At 38.8% G+C, this 18455-nt stretch overlaps 1 protein-coding gene across 38 annotated transcripts in view; it reads left to right on the forward strand.

The window, feature by feature from the left end:
* Positions 1-18455, forward strand: part of SCMH1 (Scm polycomb group protein homolog 1) — a 232624-nt gene that overhangs the window by 613 nt on the left and 213556 nt on the right. The window contains exon 1 of one of the 38 annotated variants that reach the window (XM_089300869.1): positions 423-645. The exons of the other annotated variants lie outside the window; for them this stretch is intronic. The gene's annotated coding sequence lies outside the window, so the exon portion shown is untranslated. Of the gene's footprint in view, positions 1-422; positions 646-18455 lie in introns of those variants that run through there. 38 annotated transcript variants of the gene reach the window in all.

The following is an 18455-nucleotide window of genomic DNA, read 5'->3' on the forward strand; positions in this document are numbered from 1 at the left end:
GCGCGCGGCCAGCGGGGCCAACCCAGAGCGAAAGGTGAGCCGGAGCCCAGGTCCCGGGTCCGGGCGGGCGAGGACCGAGGGGTCTGGGGCGCCAGGGCGGAGCTGTCAGCAGCGGGCGCTGCGCTGGGACAACTCAGGTGCCACCTGCCCCGAGTCCCGTTGGAAACGGGCGAGGAGAGCCCGTTGCAAACCTCAGGGGCGGGTGGGAGCAGCCCGTGGTCTGGATGCGGGCACAGCTGTGGGCAAGGAGTCGGGTGAACCCCAGGACATCGCCACCGGAAGGGAACTGAAAGTCTTGTAGGGTCCCTCCCATCCCGTGCCGGAGTGTCTGAAAATGCCCCAGTTCTGCCCTGATGACGCGACGACCCCGCGTTTGGAAACATCTCTTCCCGATATGCCCCGTTCCGCGCCTGCACGGATGTGGTTGTAGAGGTCTTTCCTAGTTGTTCTCTCTTACGAGCGAGCGGCTGTGACGATCTCTGAAGGTAGTGACCATGACCCCTGCACTCCCACCGAGCCGTCGCCAATTCCTGCTCCTTCCGCTGTTTCTCCTTGTTTCTCGCGCTGTGGTTCTCCGATTTGTTCTCTGGAGGAGCTGCGGTGTGCCCGCACCTCCTTTAAAGGAGAGCAGGGAAACAATACCTAGTAAGTTTCTCCTAGTAGCGCCTGGCTACTGACCTGCTTAGGTGAAAAGTACTCTCTTCCTCCTCTCCGTGCTGTGTTTTGAACTTCTAAAAAAAAAAAAGTGTCGTGTTTGTTGAAGCAGACTAAAAGAGGTGCTATTTGTGGAAATCTGGTTTTTCTCCTTTCAAAAATATCAGTAAGAACCTTATTAAATGAATTAATAACGTATATCAAAGGGTATTAAAGTGTCATGTGCCCTGTAAACAGAGGAGCGTATTATTTTTACTCTGAAAAGAATTGGGCAATTTAATATTTGGTTGGAAAGGGAAGTGGTTTATTACATTGAACGCTTTGCTGTTTTTCTAACTGCCAGTGGAAGGCCAAACTTGAAAGGTATATACTTTCTATTCTTCACTTACCAGCGTTATTTTTTATTTTATTTTTTAAAATCACTTAGCCTTGATAGTGTAAAGTTTTAAAAAGGATCTTTTACCTAATTCCTAAACCCCTGCCTAAGCCACCCTGCAGGTTACTTTTTTAAGCCCAGTGGAGATGTGATACTTTGTAGATAAGCTACTAAACTCTTGTGGAAGCTTCACTTTTTTTTATAAAGTAGGCAAGCACATACCAGCAGTCAGAATTGGTTTATCTTTCTTCTCATGCCCCCATTTTAAAAATTGGTCAGTGGCTTTGAAGTTTGTAGACTGTATGTCAAGTTTTGATTTCTAATGTTCGTGCAAATGCTCTTTCCTATTTATGTAAGTTGGGTGAAAATTTGTGTAGCACTATTCTCGATAGAACTGTCCAGATGTAGAAAAGGCTCTGGTTCTTGCCTTCAAAATACTTGGCATTAAAGATAGGAATCTCTCTGGTGAGAATATTCCACTGAAAATGTAAACTTTGTATGTTCTGACTTTTAAACTTCTGTGCCTACTGTGTGTTAGTCACTGTCTGTGTAATGTGCTTGACATTGTGGAGCTGGTAAATTAGATGCTTGAATAGGTCTTCTTGGAGTAAACGGTAAAAGCTGTGCTTGTGATGCTGTGATTGCCTGACACTGAGGCTGCAGACTAGTAGAAGAGTCAAGGCAAGGCTGTGAGGAAAAGATGATACCTGACCCAGATCTTTTGTTAGTTTGTTTTTTATTTATATAAGGTGAACATGTTTCACATATACAGATTTAGGAGCATAGTGATATTCCCACCCTACCCTCCTGCCTCCTTCTTTTCTTACTCTTTCTTTTAATCTTTATGATCCAAATCTTGTAAGGAGTCAGTTAGGTAAAGACAAGCAGGAAGTGTGCTTCAAACAGAAAACAACTTGAATAAAAGCATCATTGTGAGAGAAGGAATTGCTTGCCCTGAGAACTACAGTTTCGGACTGCTAAGGATAGGACAATAAAGATGTATGTGTATTGAAATTAAGGCATGATTTTTGAGAAATCACTGAAAGATTTCTATTAGAAATTATTGAAGTAACATTTAAAAACCTAGAGAATGAATTTGAGGAAATCTATAAGACTTTATGACTGGATGCACAGGTGAGAGAATAAGGAGCCTGATGTGATGCTCTGGGTTTTGGCTTGGGTGGTTAGGGGGATAGCGGTGACATTAACTGAGAAAGGAAACTAGATAAGTTCAGTTTTAGACTTGAAGATATTATGATTTCTGGAGTTAGATGTGTGAGCAAATGTAGTAATTATAAGCTGGAAGAAAAAGATATTATGGTCAGGAAGTGCAATATTATTATCATTAATGTGTAAAGTTTTCTGATGTGGGACTGTTCTGGATGACAGCTATGTGTGGGTAGCAGAGATGAAGGTCCCTGAAGCTCAGTATGACAAGGAATGTGAGGCTAGCGTATATTGAATAAGTCATCCATGTGGATGGTGTATGATTTAGGATGATAGGATATGGGGAAGAGGAAGATTGTGACCCAGGTGCAGTAAAGATAGGTGATTAATCAAGACGGTGATAGATGGCAGATGAGGAGGAAGGTTAGCGAGTGATAGAGCCAGATGGTGCAAACCTCAGAGGAGGAGGGTTTTTTAAACATGAGAATAGAAGAGTAATGATTTTTGACTTTTCCTTCCTGGAAGCAGGGTTCTAATCTCTTCATCTTCATTCAGGGCTTATATTAATTATTCTGTTTGCTCTGAAGAGTCTTGTTATTCTTGGGAAGTGGGAGTCCAGATACCTCATATTGAATCCTTTATGCTAATACTTAATGATAAAAGGTAGTGGACAATATTTTTTCCTTTGAGATTAGTGGGAGGATAGGAAATAATTAGATAAAGCAGTGAGTATATACTCATGATTTCTGGGCGGAGTATAGTAGAAAGAGCCTAGGCTGTGGAGTTAGACCAAAAGTCGGACTTAGACTCTGTCACTTACTAGTATGATGACTGTATACAAACAGCCTCTGCAAACTTCAGTATCCTATCTGTAAAAACTTCCTACCTCATAGAGTGTTGCAGAGATTACATTTTGTATGTATAGATAAATACCTATACATATATATGTATTACATCTATATGTATTACATATAATATCCATCACTAGAAAAAGCGAATGGCACTTTACAGATGCAAAATAAACATTAATTCTCTTCTACCTTCCTTTAAGGGTCTTATGTTCTGGTAGCAGAAATGAAACTTTCTTGAAGAGATTTAAATTACCTCTAAGGGAGGTAAAAACAAAGTGATAACAGCAATTCAGGAGAGGGAACCATCATTTCTCAATGTTTGGAGACAAAGCTAGGCTTCACATTCAGGAGGAGTTCCTTGGGAGCCTTGGAGAACAAATTTCAATAAGTACTGATTTAGTTAAGATACAAAGTAAAGATAGTATAGAGTATGTATTTTAAAAATTAATAGCTGCAGAGTTGGCGCTGTGGAGCAGCAGGTTAAAGCTCTGGCCTGAAGTGCCAGCATTCCATATGGGCGCCGGTTCTAGTCCCAGCAACTCTACTTCCAATCCAGCTCTCTGCTATGGCCTGGGAAAGCAGCAGAAGATGGCCCAAGTCCTTGGGTTCCTGCACCCATGTGGGAGACCTGGAAGAATCTCCTGGCTCCTGGCTTCAGATCAGCACAGCTCCAGCCATTGCAGCCATCTGGGGAGTGAACCAGTGGATGGAAGACCTTTCTCTCTCTGTCTCTGCTTCTCTCTGTAACTCTGTCTTTCAAATAAATAAAATAAATCTTAAAAAAAATTAATAGCTGCCATAGGTTTGGGTATCATATTTGTGTAAGTCAGTAGAGGTTTATGTGGCAAGAGAGATTGACTAAAGCCATAGTACTAAAAACTCAGAAGTGCAGTATGGAACTGATTCTAGATGTGCTAGAAAACAATAGATTATATATTCTCTCTCCATATGCCAGTTTACTGTAAGTTAATTTATAGACATTAATTAATAAACTTCAGATTCTTGTTTGAAGTAAACCATGTAAGAAATTCCACATTTGAAAATGAGTTCCTATGTGGGCCAATTTTAGGTTACAAGATTAATCACTAAGATTTGTTTTATAGTTTTAATCTTTGCAATATCTGTCTTTGATAGATAAGAATGGTAAAGTTGAAAAACATACAAGATCTCACTGGTGGAAAATGAGCAATTTCATATTAAGCCATTTTCCTTCTACTGAACTGATTTAGATTTGAAAAGAAATCTAGGTTCTTCAGTGTCACTAAAAATTAACTGTCCATGGGGCATATAGGAGCTTAATATATCTAATTTAAAATACTTTCACTGAAACAAAATATTAATTGTACAGCTCTAGCCACTTTTACTTTCTGAGCCTCACTTCATTTACAAAATAAAGATGTAAAATTTAAGGTAGAATGTGTAAGGTTGGTCACACACTAGGTCTCAAATGTTGAGTCCCTCCATTGCCATCTGTAAAGGACACCTTTGTTAAGGCTTTAGTGCTAATTTTTCTATCTATAATCATCAAGGAAGTATTGAAACTAATTATTTTGGTAACTTTATGGCCAGATAAGCCCACCAAGTCTTAACATCTTTGTTCCAGCCTCTAGTCATCTGTCTTTGTACTGTTATTCTTGTGCTGATCACACTTTTGCTTCTTCTCTTCCGACTTGTGTTTTCAGCCTCCATTTGTTCTCTCAAATTCCTGTTTCCTACACTGTTAACCATTTTACTGGATGTGTTTTATGTGTCCTGGACTAAAATGGAAGCTATGACTCCTTGCTGAGCCATGGAGAGCACATTTCTTGATCTGTAGTCCTCTTGAATGGATGCAGCTCATTTTTTTATACCCTTCCTATCCCAGAGGAAAGAAGTAAGGATAGCTTTTTCTAGATAATTGCTTTTTCTTTTTTAAGATATATTTTTATTTTTATTTGAAAGACAGAATTACAGAGAGAGATAGAGATATAGGTCTTCTATCCACTGGTTCACTCCCCTAATGGCCAAAACGGCTAGAGCAGAGCTGATCTGAGCCAGTAACTTCTGGGTCTCCCACGTGGGTGCAGGGGCTCAAGCACTTGGACCATTTTTTACTGCTTTCCCAGGTCATTGGAGGAAGCTGGATCAGAAGTAGAGCAGCAGGGGCATGAACCAGCACCCATATGAGATGCTGGTGTTGCAGACGGTGGCTATGTCTGCTATGCCACAGTGCTGGCTGGCCACAGGGTAGACCGATTCTAATTATTTCTTTGCTGAAAGTATTATAAACTTATTATCAGCAGGTTTTTGTGTTGAGCAACATTGTGTTGAGCATAAACTTTGCAGTAGACGCACAGAAGTCAGATAAGTAGGAAATAGCACTGTGCAAGCAGTATAGTCTACTGAGGAAGACAAAATGGGAATTACGTTCAATGTAGAACATTTCTAGAATAATGATAGATGTGATATGTTAGAATATCTGCATATTTGTTATCGTCTGAATTGTGTCCCCCTAAAAATCATATGATGAGGTTCTAACCTCCATTACTGCAGAATGTGATTGTATGTGGAGATGGGGCCTTTAAAGGGGGTAATTAGAGTAAAATGAGGTCATATTGGTGGGCCCTAATTCAGTATAACTGAAGTCCTTGTAAGACGAGAATAAGACACAGACACACAGAAAGACTGTGTGAATTCAGAGGAAGAGAGGGAGGGAGGTTTGGAAGAAGAGAATATCGTGTTCTTAGACTACAAATCATATTGCATTAATTAAAATTAAAAGTGAAAAAAGAATATATGAATAAGTGGACCCTCGAGATACACACACACACACATATATATAACTGTAATCATGGCAAGCAGTCTATACTCACAAGGAGAGTGGTTTTTCTGTTTACTACTTGTTGAAGTCTTTATTTAGTGGAGGCTTAAGCTTGTAATTATAAAGAAAAATGAAAGTGTCATTGTAAAAATTAAAAATAAGAAAAGGAGGACGTGTGAGAGTAAGGGAGCATGGGAAGTATCTTTATGCTCTTAAAGCTGTATATATGAGATATATGAAGTTTGTTCCCTTTTTATAAATAAAAAATTAAAAACAAACACTAAAAACAAAACAAAATTTAAAAAAAGAAGAAGAAGATATATATAAACCAAGGAAAGAGGCCTCAAAACTCAATCTGCCGACACCTTGATCTTGCCTTCCAGCCTTCAGAATTGTAGTGAGATGAATTTCTGCTGTTTCAGCCACGCAACCTGTAGTATTTGTTACAGCAGCCCTAGCAAACTAATGGAATATCCATTTCAGAGGAGTTAATATCTAGTTTCAGGAACAGTGTAGGTAGCATTGAGGAGACAGAGCATGGGGAAGGGTAGATAATCATAGTTCCAGAGTATTGAGAGGGTGTTGTCACATGCATATTTCCTATTTAATTTGAAATGCATAATAATACTGTAAGGCAGGATGCCAGATCATTCATTGTAAACCCTAATTACTGTGATAAAGCACTGAGGTGCAGATGGAATAAGTGATGTAATCAGATTGTATACAACTAGTAAACATCAAAATGATTCCTCAAGACCAGTCTTCTAACTACAAATTCTGTGCTTTGTCCAGAATGACTCATTGCTTCTTTTGACCTCCTTTAAAAAAAATATTTGTACTGTTTGAACCTCTTGCTGGTTCTGCTGCAAGTCATCATTTATTACTTTTAAGTTTTTTGAAGCGTATAAAAGCTACTGCATTATCTTTCCCTTCTGTATTTACTGTATATATTATAATTGTTTACTTTTTAAATTAAAGCTTATACTTATTGTGTATTCATTATAACCACTATGTCTGTTGCTCATTGGCTTTTTATGAGCACATTTCCAAGTGTTTTCCTATTTATTATAATTGCTTTACATTCATGCTTACATAGATTTTCCCCCCAGGGCATTCAAACATGATGGGAATAAGGCTGTTTTGGCCATTATGTTCTGTTAAATATAATACAAAATATAAGAACCAACATATTTATTTTTGAAAATGTTTAAGAAGAGAGAACAGACAACCATTTGATTAGATGATTTAGAACTTTAGACTTCCAATCCCAATTTTTGTGGTCTCCTGCTGGGTCTCCAGTTGCCTCCAGGGTCTACCAGGAACTCTCCAAGCCTTATTAAATTTATGCTTTAAGAACGAATTTGGGCCGGCGCCATGGCTCACTTGGATAATCCTCCGCCTGTGGCGCCAGCACCCCGGGGTTCTAGTCCCGGTTGGGGTGCCGGATTCTGTCCCAGTTGCTCCTCTTCCAGTCCAGCTCTCTGCTGTGGCCCGGGAAAGCAGTGGAGGATGGCCCAACTACTTGGGCCCTGCACCCACGTGGGAGACCAGGAGGAAGCACCTGGCTCCTGGCTTTGGATCAGCACAGCGTGCTGGCCGTAATAGCCATTAGGGGAATGAACCAACGGAAGGAAAACCTTTCTCTCTGTCTCTCACTGTCTATAACTCTACCTATCAAATAAAAAAAAAAAAGGAATTTGAGGGGCTGGCGCTGTGGCGCAGTGGATTAACACCCTGGCCTTGAGCACAGGCATCCCATATGGGTGCCGGTTCGAGACCCAGCTGCTCTACTTCCTATCCAGCTCTCTGCTATGGCATGGGAAAGAAGTAGAAGATAGTCCTTGGGCCCCTGCACCTGCGTGGGAGACCCAGAGGAAGCTCCTGGCTTCGGATCAGTGCAGCTCCGGCCATTGCAGCCAACTGGGGAGCGAGCCATCGGATGGAAGCCTCCCCCACCCCACCTCCCCTCTCTCTGTGTAACACTGACTTTCAAATAAATAAATAAATCTTTAAAAAAAGGAATTTGAGAGTACAAAATTTATTTATTTATTTTTATTTAATGAACATAAATTTCCAAATTACAGCTTATGGATTACAATAGATTCCCCCCCATAACTTCCCTCCCACCCACAACGTTCCCCTCTCCCACTCCCTCTCCCCTTCCCTTCACATCAAGATTAATTTTCAATTATCTTTATATACAGAAGATCAATTTCGCATATATTAAGTAAAGATTTCCACATTTTGCACCCACACTGAAACACAAAGTGTAAAATACTATTTGAGTACTAGTTATAGCATTAATTAAACACCTAAGAGTAATTGTGTATTAATTACAGAGTTCAACCAATAGTTTTAAGTAGAACATAAAATGCAACTTTTGTATTGTTGTGGCTCCCCACCCCCCAACCTCCCTCCCTCCCGTGGCCCTCCCCTCTCGCACTCCCTCTCCCATCCCGCCCTTCATCACGTTTCATTTTCAATTACCTTCATATACTGAGGATCAACTTAGTATATACTAAGCAGGGATTTCAACAGGCTGCACTCACACAACCGAACCAGGTATAGGGTATTGTTCGACTAGTAGTGTTGTTTTTTAAGTTTCATAGTTAAACACATTAAGGACAGAGATCCTACGTGGGGAGCATGTACCCAGTGACTCCCGTTGTTGATTTAACAACTGGCACTCTTATTTATGATGTGAGAAATCACCCGAGACTCTTGCTATGAGCTGTCTAGGCTATGGAAGCCCCTTGAGTTCACCAACTCTGGAGAGTACAAAATTTATAAAACCTAGTAGGCATAGAGAGTTACACTTCCGAATTAAGGGTCTAGTGGAGCTTAGAAATACTACCTGATTTCTTTGTATGTGTTTATTCACTTTTTAATTTGTTTATTCATTCAACAAACATTAATATCTACTAATTGTCAGACTGTGTGGTATGTACTGTGGCAAAGATGAGTGCCATAATTTAAAGAAGAAAAACCATAAAGTTGAAGAACATATTTGTAGTATATTTAACAGCCAGATATTACTATCTATAATAATAAAGGATTCCCACAAATGGATTGGAAAGATACAAATCAATAGAAAAATTATATGGCATAAAGCAACTCAAGTGTTTATTAACTGTTTACCAGTAATTAAGTAAAAGCAAATTAAAATTCTAATGAGATACGTGGCACACCTATCAAATTAGCAACAGTTAAGAAGTCAGGTAATGACAAATATTGGTGGAGATGTGGAAATAAGGAAACTCTTGGACACTTAAAATTTTTTTTAAAAATTTTAATGTTAAGACTAAGAGCCAAAGGGATCACGTAAACAAGACTAGTGTCTGCAAATACAAACTGATAGAATTAAAAAGGAGAGAACGATCCAACATGGGAAGCGGAATACACAGCAGACTCATAGAATGGCAGATGTCCTAAACAGCACTATGGCCTCAGAATCAGCCCTTAAGGCATTCAGATCTGGCTGAAGAGCCCATGAGAGTATTTTAGGCATGGAAAGCCAAGACACTCTGGCAAAAACAAACAAACACCTAAATGAAAGATCCCTGCAAGTGAGATCCCAGTGGAAAGAATGGGCCATCTAAGAAGGAATCTAAGAAGGAGGTACCTTTCTCTGAAGGGAGGAAAGAACTTCCACTTTGACTATGACCTTGTCTAACTAAGATCTGAGTCAGCGAACTCAAAAGGCTTCCATAGCCTTGGCAACTTATGACAAGAGCCTAGGGTGATTACTGACGCCATAAACAAGAGTGTCAATTTGTTAAGTCAACAACAGGAGTCTCTGTGCACTTACTCTTCATGTAGGATCTCTGTACTTAATGTGTTGTACATTGTGAATTAATGCTTTAACTAGTATTCAAACAGTACTTTACACTTTGTGTTTCTGTGTGGGTGCAAATGGTTGAAATCTTAATATATGCTAAACTGGTCTTCTGTATATAAAGAGAATTGAAAATGCATCTTGATGTGAATGGAATGGGAGAGGGAGCGGGAGAGGGGAGGGTTGCAGGTGGGAGGGAAGTTATGGGAGGGGAAAGCCATTGTAATCCATAAGCTATACTTTGGAAATTTATTAAATAAAAGTTTAAAAAAGTAAAAAAAAAAAAAAATTGATGTGAGTGGCAGAGTTAGAGAGAGAGAGAGAGAAAGAGGGAGATGGGATATCTGCTTGTTTACTCCCCAAATGACCACAATGGCTGGTGCTGGGCCAGGCTGAAGCCAGGAGCCTGGAACTCCATCCGGATCTCCCATGTAAGTGCAGGGGCCCAACACTTGTTCCATCTTCTGCTTTTTCAGGTGTAATAGCAGGGACCAGAAGTGGAGCAGCCACATGGGATGCCAGCATTTCAGGCAGCAGCTTAACCCACGACGCCACAATGCTGGCCCCTACTGTTTTGTTAAGATTTATTTATTTATTTGAAAGGCAGAGTGAGAGAGAGGGATATACAAAAGAGAGATCTTTTGTCCACTGGTTCACTTCCCAAATGTCTGCAATAGCCAGCCAGGCCAAGGCCATAAATCCAGAACTCCATCTCCATCCAGGTCTTCCACACGTGGGTTGCAGGGGCGCAAGTAGTCGAGCCATCTTTCACTACTTCCCTAGGTGCATTAACAAGGAGCTGGACCAGAAGTCCACCAGCTGGGACTCAAACTGGGACTCATATGGGAATGCTGGTGTTGCAGGCAGCCGCTTAACCCACTATACCACAGTGCTGGACCTCTTGGACACTATTAATGGGAATAGACCTTGCCCAAACATAGTGAAGAACAGTTTGGCAATATCTGTTAACACTGGAATATGTATAAGCTACAATCCAGCAGTTTTGCTCCTTTAGAAATTCTCCATTGTGTGCAACATGAGATATGCAGCAGTATTCATGTAACTTTATAGCAAAAAAAAATTGAAGTATTTCAAATATTGAAGTATTTCAAATGTATGTCAATAAAAGAATGAAAATATCATGGTGTATTTACCTAATAGAATTCCATATGATAATGAAAATGAATGAACTAGATCTCTATAGTATCTTAGGTAAATATCAAAAGATTGAGTGAATAAAGCAAATTGCAGAATGCATTTATATAAAGCTTAATATACAAGTATTAGAAGATGTAATAAGTGTTTAAATACATGGTAATGATAATTATCAAATGAAGAATATTGAGTATATATGTTTTTAAAATGTTTTTGAGTATTTATTTATTTGAAAGGCAGAATTACAGAGAGAGGGAGAGCTTTCATCTATTATTAGTTCACTCCCCAAATGGCAACAACAGCTAGGGCTGGATCAGACCGAAGCAGGAGCTTCCTTTGGGTCTCCCATGTGGTTGCAGGGGTCAAAGTACTTGGGCCACCTTCCACTGCCTTCCCAGGTACACTGGTAGGGAGCCAGATTGAAAGTACAGCATCTGGGACATGAACCAGTGGCCACATGGGCTGCTGGTATTGTACACAGCAGCTTAACCTGCTAGGCCACAACGCTAGCCCCAATAGTAGGTGTCTGAATGGTAGGTTGGGGAGAAAAAACCAGGAAGGATGTCAGGAAGAGCACACACGGTCTTAAATTGTATTTTAACTGAGTTTTGAACTTATGAGTGTTCATTCTTTTTTTTATATCTTTTTATGTATCTGAACTATTTCATTATATATATTTTAAAAAAAAAGTAGCAAACACAGTCCTTGTTATGAGTGTAATACAGGGAGGGAGAGGATAGCATAAGTATAAAGAGATATATCTTATTAGGACAAACCATATAAAATTGTTTTTTAAAGATTGATTGATTGATTGATTGATTTGAAAGGCAGAGTTACAGAGAGGCAGAGCGAGAAGGGAGAGAAGTGTTGCATCTGCTCGTTCACTCCCCAAATGGCCACAATGGCTGGAGCTGGCCCAATCTGGAGCCAGGAGCCAGGAGCTTCTTCAGGGTCTCCCACGTGGGTACAGGGGCCCAAGAACTTGAGCCATCTTCCGCTTTCCCAGGCCATAGCAGAGAGCTGATTTGGAAGTGGAGCAGCTGGGACTTGAACTGGCACCCATATGGGATCTGGCTTTACCCGCTTCACCACAATGCCGGCCCCCATATTTGTTGTTATAAGTCTAAGATAGGCTCCTATGGGTAGGCAGTTTCAAAGTTTCAGTCTCATTCAATCTAACATAACAAGTGCTGGGGATAAAATACAAAGTACTATGGGAAGAGAAAAGCAGGAACAACTGTCAAGGCAGGAGAAATGTGATCATTGGAGAGAAAGGTGATTGTTGGAAAGGAAGGAAAAAAAGCCTTCAAGATAGAGGTAAAGACCCCTTTAAATGAATGGAATCCATTAAGTGAAATATATGGAGGTCAAATAATCACAATGAAGGAGAATAGTAGAAACATACCTGTAGCATTTACCAAATAGGCACATGTAATTTAAATAATCTGTCCAATGTCACAGGGCTAGCAAGTAGTGAAAACAGTATTTGAATTCTGATAATGAGTCCAGAGTCAATACTCTTGGTCAGTAAGCTTGTCCTGTATGCAAAATCAAGAGAAAGTGGTGTTTTGGATGCCCAGGGAACAGCAGTAAGTTTCAAAAAGAAAGCAGTAGTCAGCAGTGTATAAGGGCCCCAGGGAGATAAAATAGGAATACCTAAAAAAGAGACCAGTGATGGATAGGTAGGTGTGTTCATGGATATTTACATATATCTAAACACATATGTATGAATCATTCTCCTCTAAGTCTAAAATACCATAAGAGATGTCAGAATATTAGTGATTTAGTCTACTAGTTGAGTGGGCCAAGTGATTTTATCCATTTAATTATGAGGAAGATGGATTCATATAGATTCTGTTTTTAAGTACTTGATAAATCAATGTGATTGAAAGAGTTTTGATCCTCTGCAATATATAGTCATAGTTTCTCTTAGCTAACTAGGATTAATATTGACAATTTTGTTCTTATTTACCTTATAGTTCTAATATCAATTATAATTGATTTAATTAATTAAAACATCAATTTTTCTGTGAATATAAATCTAATCTTTCTGTGCTAGCAGAAAAAGTTGATCTTAACATAATAATTTTAGATGTTATTTCTTTAGGATTTCATTAAAACACATTTCTTCATAAAGTGGTAATCAATTTGGTTGGCTCATTTGATGGGACTGACAAACTAGAGTCTGTTGTGCACCAAAGTGTATGCTAGGTGAATATTACACAATTTTTTTTTCATCTCAGTGTCGTATCCATGTAGGTGTCAAAAATATGCCTAGTGCTAGTCAACAGAGAAGACTCAAACAGATGTAGAAAATTTTACCACATACTATTGCCTGTTAATTGAAAATCCAGTGCCATTATTAGGAAGAATTATGAAGTGTCCATGTTGGCTTGTGAACAGAAATTATTCTGTGAGTTGTTTGTGTAACACTTCAAAAAAGCTTGAGATGGGCATTTAGCCTAGTGGTTAAGACACTTATATCTCATGTCAGATTCGTGGGTTTGAATACTAGTTCTGGTTCCCTACTCCAGCTTTCTGCCAGTGCAGACCTTGGGAGATCACTGAGGGGTGATGACTCAGGTCATTACCCACATGCCACCACAAGGGGGACTTGAATTGAGTTCACAGCCTTTGACTTGGGCTTGACACAGCTCAGGCATTTGGAGAATGAACTGACAGATGGGAGCTCGCTCTCATTGTTTGTCAGTGTCTGCCAATAAATAGATGGATAGATAGATAGATAGATAGATAGATAGATAGATAGATAGATAGATAATAGCTAGCTATTATCCCTTTATATGTAGCATAGTTTTTTTCCTGCAAATGTTTTGTAAAATTATGATGATTTTTGTCATACACTTATAAAGAGTGATGTAAATTTAGAAGTCTTGAATTTAGTTCTAAGAGAAAAATTTTGAGCTGACTGTTGCAACCATCTGGGGAGTGAATCAGCAGATAGAAGATCTCCCTGTCTCTCTCTCCTTCTCTCTAATCCACTTTAAAATAAATAAATGAATCTTAAAAAAATTCTTGAGAAATCTTTAATAAGAGTTTATAATTCTTTCAGAAAATAAGTCCGCATTATCAGTTACAGTTGTGCCTATATTTAAAGAAAGCCATTCACAGAAATCTATCCTCAAGGACATGTTCTGTAAATAATTGTTTAATGACCCAAAGGTCCTCACCTAGAAACCTTAGAAAATATTGCTGAACAAATATTGGTAAAGCTGGTAATTGTCTTGTTTTTTTTTTTTTTTTTTTCTTGCTTGGAAAACCACTCTCCAGACTCCCTCTTAACCCTCAGATTTCCACAACATTTCCAATTTAGTTATTTAATGCAGCTTTACTTGATAAGTAAGCAAAGATTGGTTGTTTGAGCGGAATTCTATAAATGACAACACCAGTTAATAGGGGCTTTTGATACTGACCTGACATCTAGGTGTCTCAGCTGTTATCTTGAGAACTGCTAGTTGAATATGGTAGAGGGTAATGATTTTGTTGGCTTATTTAACTGTAACACTTACAAAATTTTCTTTTGATATGTTAAATCCCTTAATGATAGACTTTAAATAAACCATTAGATTGAAAGGAAAAATATAAATTCAGGGAATTTACTCATTTGCTAGTGTTTCTGATAATTTGTTACTAGTAAAAACCTCTATTTGGGTACCAAATAGAGAAAATGCTTATATAGTAAGTGCTCAATACATGTTAAATCCAAATTTTTATTAATGGGCTATTTCCATTTTACCTAATAGCTCATTAGTATGCTCCTTTACTGTATTTTATTCTGACTGTATATTGGAAATAGCTTTGTTGTCTGATGGTAGATATGGAATTATCTGGCACTCTGAATCTATCTGAAAGAGCCTTAGATGATTCCAGTAATCAGGCAGTTGGGTAGTGCCTGTTGTATTTGTAGGTCTTGCCTTTTCTACAAATTGAAGAACAGAAGATCCTGAAGAAAAGGCACATTTTAAACTTTGTATGCTTACTGTATACCTTGGTGATTTTTGATGTGGCAGTGGGCACATGGTATATGCTCTAAATATTATTGTTATAATGTCATTTTTCAGTATTACTGGGAAGGAAGAGAATTACCATTTCATATACAATGGGAGGAGACCACCAGACTTGTGTTGAATGTTAAACTTTGGCCTAAGCTAGTATTTCTCCAGTTTGCCTGATTATATGGGATCATCTAGAGCACTTACTAAGAAATGACAGGGTAGGTGTTGTGTCAAAGTGGGTTAAACCACTATTTGAATGTCCACATCCCATTTTGGAGTGCTGGTTGGAGTCCCAGCTCCTCTGCTTCTAAACAGCATCCTGCTAATACATCCTGGGAGGCAGCAGATGATTACTCAGTGATTGGGCCCCTGCCACCCACATGGGAGACTCGAGCTCCTGACTCCTGGCTTCAGCCTGACCCATCCCTGGCTGTTAAAGCCATTTGGAGAGCGAACCAGCAGATGGACGATCTCTTTTTCTCTCTCTTCCCCATTAAACAGATGAAAATAAATTCATAGACATAAAATAAAACAAAACAAAAAACATACCTGACCTGGGAGTTCTGTTTCAGTAGGATTGGGATGTTGCTTCTGATGATTCTTTTTTTTTTTTTTAAAAAAAAAAAAACATATTGGCAATGTAATAGCACTTTTTGATTGCAAAGGACAGAAATCTAACTTAAATGGATTGAGGCAAAAAGGAATTTATTGGCTTACTTAATTGTAGTAGGGCCTGACTAAAGGAAGTGTTAATAATCTGTACCTTGTTTCTGGATTATATCTAGCTTTATCAGGCAAGACGGTGCCTAGGAGGACCCTGTGAAATCTCAGGTATACCCAAAGTGGTAGATCTTGCTTTTCTCTCAAGTGCTTATACTATTTTTGGCCGTGGGTAGAATTTTCAGGGTTCCTGTACAGGTTGTAGGCAGATTGAATTTCTTTAGAAAAGACCTTTTCTTTCCAGTAGGTTCAGATTGAGTTGTGTGGGAGCTGGAGAGATTCTGTCTACTGATTCACTCCCCAAATGTCTGCAAGGAGCAAGACTGGGCCAGGCTGAAGCCAGGAGCCAGGAGCTCCATCTGGGATCCCCATGTTGGAAAGTACATGGGCTCCTGCTACCCACCTGGGAAACCCAGAAGGACTTTCCCTGACTCTAGATTAGTTCTTTTTCAGTTTAAAGATCGCTTCTCTTTAGAGGCCTCTCTGACTTCACTGTCACAGTTACTCTTTTTGTTTTAGCCCTTAATCACAAAATGTAATTATTTGCTTATTTGTTTACAAGTTCTATGAGGGCAGGACTCTTGCAGTCTTATTCTTATATCTAGTGCATATCATAGTACTTGTCATTTACTGGCATTTATTAAATAGTTGTTGGATGAATGAATGAATCTTCACTGATAACTTTTGTGATTCAAGTTTCTATCATCTCTGTCTCTCACCTGAATTACTACAGTTGCATATTAACTACTCTGCTGACAACTGCTCTGATTGCCTCTAATCCTTTTTTTTTTCTCAAGATTTATTTATTTATTTGAAAGTTAGAGTTACACAGACAGAAGGAGAGGCAGAGAGAGAGAGAGGTCTTCCATCTGCTGGTTCACTCCCCTGTTGGCCGCAATGGCCGGAACTGCACCGATCTGAAGCCAGGAGCCAGGGGTTTTTCCTGGTCTCCCATGTGGATGCAGGGGCCCAAGGATTTGGGCATCTTCCGCTACTTTCCCAGGCCATCGCAGAGAGCCAGATCGGAGGTAGAGCAGCCGGGACTCGAACTGGTGCCCATATGGGATGCCAGCACTGCAGGTGGCGGCTTTACCCACTACACCACAGTGCCGGCCCCTCTAATCCATTTTCTATGTTGCTTCTAGGGTTACCTTTTGAAACATTTTAAGTCTAATTATTGTATTTTTCTCTTTAAATTCTTCACATATTTCCTTTTGATCTTAATGTAGCTTATAATTTTTATAATTGTAAAATACACATACTGTAAAATTTGCCATTGTAACTATATTTAAGTGTACAGTTTTGCAACATTAGTGCATTCATATCATTGTGCGCCTGTTACCACCATCCATCTCCAGAACTTTTTTCTCTTCCCCCACTGAACCTCTGTACCCACTAAATAATAATCCCTAATCTCCATCCCACAGATCTTGGCAACTACTGTGTTTTCTGCCTCTGGATTACTCAAGGAACCTCGTATAAGAAGAATCTTAACACTATTTGTCATTTTGTGACTGCATGCCCTGTTGATTTTTGAAATGCGGTATTGATGATGATAATGATCTTAATGATTGCCATTTATTTAGTGTTTTATTTTTGCCAAGCACATTTTTAAAAAGTCTTCTTGATCTGTGTCTATAAATGACTACCCATCCTTCTTTGACAAAATATGAAATAGAACTTGGGAAATTGAATAACTTATCCAGTGTTCTATAGCCCAGAAGGATAAATATGTTTGACAACAGTTAATTGGACATTTCAAAGTAACTAGTAGAGAAGATTTTGGTCCTAATACAAAATGATAACTGTCTAAGGTATTAGATAAGGCAGTTACCCTGATCTGGTTATTATACATTATATACGGATCTTGAAATGTCACACACTGTAACCCCATAAATAAGTACACTTAGTAGGTGTCAATTAGAAGTAAAAATATATTTTAAAAAATAAAATTTAAAAAAGGAAAAGACATTGAAATAATCAGGCCGTTAAGGCCTTTCTTTTAGATGAAATTTTAAAATAAAGTCTTAACTCTAAATAAATAATTCATCCAAAGTCATAGATATATGAAGTAACAGAGGAATAATTTGATCTCTGTTCTCTCTTACAAAGGCTCTTGCTACATCCATTACACCAAAAGATGATAGTCTGGTCTCTTAACACATCTCAAGATGGCATTGGGAAGGTATTGAATAGTTTCTTTGTCCTCTTACTTGTCAGTTTACCTTGTTGTTTCAAAAAATAGTACAAAGAAAGTTCCAGTAAAAAGATATGAACTTTATTTTCTTATTAAAAAGGTGTGAAATTTTATTTTCCTTTATATTGTAACTTTTTATCAAAGCAAGGATTATGTCTTTCATTTCTATGTTCCTGACATCAGTCTGACATTTAAAAGTCACCAAGACATGTGTTAACTAAAATTATATGATGCTCTGAGTCTGCCCCTCTTTTCCTCTCTAGGTAAGCTGGTTTCTGGGATACAGATAACTGCAAATATAGTCCTGCTTTCAAGCACCTTAGAGTCTTGTTGGATATGACACAGAAAAAAAATCATGATCATCAAAATCAACTCCTGTTTGAATCAGTTATTGTACTAAACATGTTGACATTAAATGACTCAGTTTTTTAAACTGTGATACTGCATTTCAGTCATGTATAGGGCCTAGTTCAAATAAGAGAATTTTTGGGAAAATTAGCTATCATTGCTTGAGTCAGGGAGTTTGAGGTAGACCCTCTAAAAACACACATATAGCCTTGTAAAATTCAGTCAACTGTTGCCTACCTCCCAACTTGTGCTTGCCATTTTTGGATTTGTATGTGAAAAAGTGATTGGATCAGGCATTGAACTCCAGTTGGGGTTTATGACTTTTCCTTGCATGAGCAG

This window comes from Oryctolagus cuniculus, chromosome 7 (assembly GCF_051225735.1).
Source record: "Oryctolagus cuniculus isolate XC-2025 breed Fujian yellow rabbit chromosome 7, ASM5122573v1, whole genome shotgun sequence".
NCBI classification, from domain to species: domain Eukaryota; kingdom Metazoa; phylum Chordata; class Mammalia; order Lagomorpha; family Leporidae; genus Oryctolagus; species Oryctolagus cuniculus.